This window comes from Eurosta solidaginis, chromosome 1 (genome assembly GCF_040869045.1).
Source record: "Eurosta solidaginis isolate ZX-2024a chromosome 1, ASM4086904v1, whole genome shotgun sequence".
Lineage (NCBI taxonomy): Eukaryota > Metazoa > Arthropoda > Insecta > Diptera > Tephritidae > Eurosta > Eurosta solidaginis.
This window is the reverse complement of record NC_090319.1, coordinates 344325242-344331809: the sequence shown is the minus strand read 5'-3', so window position 1 is coordinate 344331809 and position 6568 is coordinate 344325242.

Below are 6568 nucleotides of genomic sequence, written 5' to 3'. Positions count from 1 at the left end.
AATACTATGTATAGCGACTAAGAAACTCACCGTCTACACAAAAATTATTACACTGAAGAAGGAATTACTAAAGCTGATGCTGCACAATTCAATACATAAATATAAGACTTTCTAAAATACACGTTTATAAAAATAAATCTAATTAAACACGTTTTAATTAAAAAAAAAAAAAAATACAAACATTTCTACACAATATACAGAAAAAATCCGAATATTAATTGCAGAATAAATTTCACATTTAACATAAAATATACTATGAATAACAAAATATGACATATACCATCCACAATCCCATCTTTTCCCACGTACATTGCTCCTGCAAAAGCACTCCCAGCATTTTCTATTTCACAAAAGAGTTTTATAACTTTCCTCACAATATCTCATCAACTTCATATTCAAAACATCATTTTCTCACACTCATTAACATTATTAACTTTTTTTTGGTTTGGAGCAAATCTAAACAAGCCCTTCTTCCAATTATCGAAATACTCTCCTGTGCTTCGTATAATAACTCTAATTCTTAAGCTCCTTCATATTGCATTTCATTTCACTAAGAACTCCAAAATTAAGATTCTTCCTTGGTTAATTTATTTCACAAAAATTCTGCATTTTTTTTTAATTCGTTTTCTGAATCTTAATAAAAAAATAAGAAACATTTTCTTAAATGGGCTTGTATTTATTATTTTATAAATAATAATTTTCGGGGTGAGGTTCTCTCCTAGTTTTGAAAAAATAAACTGAACGAAAATTTCTGTGGTATCCCCTACACCACAAAAATGAACCTCACCCAACAAAATCAATAAACAAAGAGATCAAAAACTTACGAACAATATGGTAAAAATCTACGATAAAACGTCAAGTGCCAAGCCCCAGATGCTGCAATCAAAATGGTTCTGAGGTTATTACAGATATCAAATTGGCGATGAGCACCATGTTACCAATAAGTTGGAGTAGAAAAGGCGTTAGAATCATCACGCATATAGTAAAAAACAGCTAAAAAGTTTCCGAATACCCGAGGGTGGATGGCATTAGATAAACAATTTGAAGAAAACAAGTCACCAAACATTATTTTTGGAATACCTGGATACTATCACTATTGTGCGAATCGGAGTACCATGAACAACCGGCCGAATTTAGGTAAGATTTCTCAGCTTTATTTGAAATATAATATTCTAAGGCCCGCTTGCAGAACTTTTTAACTCAGAATTATTTTTAATATATAATGTATAATGTATAATGTATTTATTTATTACGGCTTTCCTAAGCCTAACTTAAATCTATTTTACATGTTTATAATTGTCTTCTGGACTATGCAATCTAGAATAGTTACATCTGTGTCCTACCTTGGAGTACTATGGATGGGAGACTTCCAGATCATGCGAACAAAGCGTTGCGATTATGTAGTATGTAGGCATTTTACGCATGTTAGTAAAGCGCGAAGGCAACATCTGCACGGCGATGCACTGAGTTAATCGAGTGATGCGTTTCAGTATGTGCTTCGGCAACCTTTTTTGTATGCGCACAAGAGCTTGGAAGTCTTGGCGCTACACAGCAGTATAGTTTCGCTGCACTTCTATCGATGCTATGGAAGTCCGCCTGTCCAGCACTAAATTGGTAGTGTTCTGCAATAATTGTACAATTTTTGTTTAAATTTATTGGAATGACATGATTTAATATCAATCGGTAGTTCATTATATGATTTAAGACCTTTATAATACAGATTACATTTGTCTGCTTCAGTTTTATAAGCCGGCAGATTAAAATCATTTTTATTACGAGTATTTACAGAGTGCACATCTTTTACATATTTTATATTAGTCCTCAAATACGCAGGCAAAGTTCCTTCTATTATGTTTTTAATAAATTTTATGGTATAATAAAAAAGTTGCTGTCTAATGCTAAGCCAATTAAGAGAGCATAGCATGTCTCTGATAGGTGTGTCATACCGTTTTTTGAGAATGAATCTCATAGCGCGGTTCTGTTGCTTTTGTAGCTTGTATATCTGACTATCTCGCAAGATGAAAAATATAGTTGGGCAATAAATAAAATTAGGTTCGATTATAAATCTGTAGACGATGATTTTATACCTTCTATTTAAATATTTGCAGGTTCGTTGTGTAAAATATAACTTTTTCGCTATTTTTCCTACCGTATAATCCACGTGCTCGTTGAAATTCAGCTTATCATCTATTTTTATTCCCAAGTATTTTATAATGCTGACTTTTTCAATTAGTTCGTTATTTATATTTAAGTTTTGTAGCTCATTGTTTTGAAAATTGCGTCTAGATATAACCATAAATTTCGTTTTATTGACATTCACTTTTAGTCTGTTTACGCATAACCAACCATATACGCTGTTAAGATCTTCTTGTAGCTTAGCATATATTTCAGTAATATTGTTCCCACTTATCATCAGCAATGTATCATCAGCAAACAATTTTATTTCACAGTGCTTAATGGAGCTAGTTATATCATTAATATATATATTGAACATTATGGGTGCCAGCACAGACCCTTGAGGTAGACCAACAGGTACCTCCCTTTTATCCGCTACGGACGTTCCAATCACTGTTCTTTGGTATCTGTTAATTAGGAAGTCTTGATACCATTTTAGTTCTATACCAGAAACGCCAATGCAAGAAAGCTTTTTCAGCATTAATTTTTGGTCGATCGTCTCGAATGCACGCTTTAAATCCAAAAACACAGCTAATATGTGTTTTTTCCTGCTTAAGTCTTCTTTCCAGTTAGCTAAAACCAAATTCAAAGCACTTTCACATGAATGTTTTTTTCGAAAACCAGATTGTTGAGGTATAATAATTACATTATCTTCTAAATATTTTACCAGCTGATTTTTTACCACTGTTTCCAAAATTTTTTCATCACATTGTAACGTGTTAATAGGTCTTATCTCCTCAGCTTTGATGGTATTTTTCACTTTTTCTAATGGCACAACTATAGAAGATTTCCATAAACTAGGAACGAGACCTTTATCTAAGCTAGAAAAAACCTGTATACGTTATGGAATCTTTAACGACTCCTTCCGACACAAGTTTCTTCCCTCCAATTTTATTTTTAAACTTACTTACTATATCAACTATCTCTGAAGTGGAAACTTTCTGAAACTTAAAAACATTACGGCCATTTTGCTCATCTATAGTACCTTCATTACTAAAAGAAGTAGGAATATTCATGCTAATCTCCAATATACTATCAATGAAATAGTCATTCAAAGACTGCGCTATTTCATTTTCCTCTGTGTAGAGTTGGTCGTTTATTTTAATTTTTTTAATACCATTATTTTCTTTAGCCATGCTTATGGAATTTTTCAAGTTTTTCCACATGACCTTACTATCACCAGCACTATGGTTGATTTTGTTTTCCATGTACTTGGCTTTTTTTATCTTAATTAGCCGTTTATATTGGCGTTTCGCAATATAATATTCACACCATTCTCCAGTGGATAGGCTGATCTTGTAAAGATTTAGCTTACGTTTATTTAAGTTAGCCAGCTCAAAATCATACCACTTGTTCATAAGTTTGACACTGACTTCTTTAGAGTATGTCAGGGTGGTCACTGCGCTTGATAGCGTATTACATAGGAATGTTGCCTTATTTTCGATGCTCAGATTTTCAAAGTCAGTGTAGTTAAGCTGTCGTAATTCATTAACAAGGCTGTCGCTTGTATAATTTTCCCAGGAAATTATTGTTCTCTTCGTTCTCATCTGAAATAGCTTATGTAATTTGATTTTGAATTTAATCGTTTCATGATCTGAAATCTGAAACTCTTCTAATTTTAAACATGATATAGAGCTACTATCTGTAAATAACAAGTCGATCAATGTATCTGTCTTATCGCCCTTTCGTGTATAAAAATCTATTTTTTGCTCCATAGCAAAGGATCGAAATAAGTCAACTAACTGTTTACTATAAGTTGTGCTCTTGTAAAGGTTTATATTGAAATCGCCCACGAAGATAATATTATCCTGTGTTACGCAGTTATTATTTAAAATGTCGTATAAGTACGTTATAAATTCTGCATCACTTGAGCTCGGTGAGTGATATATCAGAGCTATTTGATATTGGGGGAAAATATTTTTAACTTTTAGTATGATACACCAGATGTTCTTGTTTAATGTTCTGTTGTAACTTATTGAGTATTCAATTGTTTCATTTATATATATTAGCACACCGCCTGTGTGCCTGCTGTGGGAATCGCACCGTACAAGTTTATTTGTTTGTATCTGTAGCTCTTGATTCGTTATTTCTTCAGTCGAACAAGTCTCCGAACAAAATATTAAATGTGGTTTATGTACATCTATCAGACGCTCTAGTTCAGCTTTATTGTCAAAATGATATGAGTTTTATCCATTCATGTGAGGCTAAATCTGGGTTAAAACTTTCCGTTCTGCAAGTGGGACTAATAGTTAATAATTTAAGTATTAGTTTGTGGTAACAGTGGCGCAAGGGTGCGGAAATGATACATAGTTTGTATACACGTGTATACTGTTGGTTCCAATCTAACCCGAGGGATCAGGTCTGCGGTTTATTGCGTCACGTTGCCAGATCACTACACTGTCTTTCAGGCGGAAATTGTAGTCGTGAAGAAAACATCAGAAATTCTGGAGGAAACTTGCTTTAGCTGCAGTCGCGTCAATATATATATTGGTAGTCTGGCGGCGATCAAGGCAAGAATCTCAAACAGTCCTCCATCAAGAAGTGTCATGGAATACATAGAAGAATTGTAGAGACTTCGCTCAGGCCTGGACCATACATCTATACTGGGTTCCCAGTCATAAAGGTAAAAGTCACAAAAAGGGCAATGAATTGGCAAAAAGGTGCACCACTCGTTGAGTCGACGGTAGACGTGCCAATCCGTTTGGGAGAAATCAAAAGAAGACAGGAGCTGCACATGATCCATCAAACAGAAAAGGCGTGGACACAAGAGCGAGACCGCAAAATTTTTTAAAACCATATGCAAATCCTAAAGAATCACAACGTTGCTCATATCTCTAAAGAGAAAAGACTTAAGGCTCACGATGGGCATACTAAATGGACGTCATATGCTTAAAAGTTAGGCCTCGTCAGTAACTGCAGATGTAGAAAATGCGATATGCAGCAACAAATTATTGAGCACTTCCTGCTCGCGAGCTCAAGGCTTCAGCTGATAGCGGCGGCAGACTGCCAGATCTCTAGGCAGCAGTAAGGCTACGGAGTCTCAGTCAATCTGAGTTTTCTGGTAAAAGAACGAATCTCATTGGTCATTTCAACAGCGAACAACTGTCAATATTATGCAAAAGCATTAGCTAATTTATAAGAGAAACTTACGCTTAAGGCACTCAATACTTTGATCTTATGACGTAATTTTGTTTTCATTGGTATTATAAGGGTGAAAGTACAGATAACGTACATGATGATGAAAATGGTGTTTGTTGATTTAACTGTTGAAAAAGTTTGCTCATAATCAACCATTTGTGTACAGTTGATTCAACAGCTATTTGCGATGGATAAAAATTGGCAGAAGTTTCAGTTGAATTGGCCCATAATTGGGTTAGGTGGTTAACTTTTTTCTTTTAGTGTTACACTTAGAAATATGCATATGTCATAACTGAAAACTATACAAGATTTCTCTATATTTTTTTATAGATTTCCAACAACATGCATAAAATATGGTACTAGACAGCAAGAATGCGGAATACTTACCCGGATTTGAAAAATATTACTTTCGTCCCACAACACCAACTAATCTGTTATAACCATGGCGGAACTATACAAGGTGGCAGCATGGGACAGCTGATTTATACATATTTTTTTTTTGATTTGATACATCAACTTCCGGCGCAGTATGATTTTGACATTAGTCCATCGAATTTGCAAAAACAAAGTACATGAAACTTTTCAATCAACAACAACATGGAACTTTTATTTATGTTTGTATGTATGTCACCATGCTGCTACCTTGTATGGTTCGGCCATGGTTAAAACATTGAAATATTTGTGATTGAAGCCATATTTATCATAATATATTAATTATTATCAAATTATATAGTCGAAAGTGTTGTTTTACATTTCTTTAAATTAATAAAGCATAAATTTTTAAAAGTATCTTCTTTAATATTTGTATCTTTTTATTTAACGGGTTAACGAAATGTAAGTAGCCTCAATTACATACATCGGACTGGATCAAAAACTAAAATTGTTTAAGCTCGTCATGTCTCAACTTCTTAATAATAATACCTTCTGGGCCGAAGCATCTTTTTCCATTCGCATAAAAATTCCTAGCCAGCGTAGCCGAAAGTTCATACAGCTCATCGGTAATTTCAGTAGCCAACATATAGAAGCTCCATTATTCTTTCGAAAAACTTTTCTCTTGCACACTCCTAGAGCTGCCTCATTCTGCTGCACCATATTCCAGGATGAGCACGATAAAAGTGTTACAGAGCATGATTGTCCACTTTGACGGACCACTCCTCTTAGAGAAACTCTAATGTATTTTGAAGTTACTTTTCACGGCTCTTGAATACAGGAGCTTCGTTGCGTTATGCGAGCACGCTACTTCAAACCACGCTGG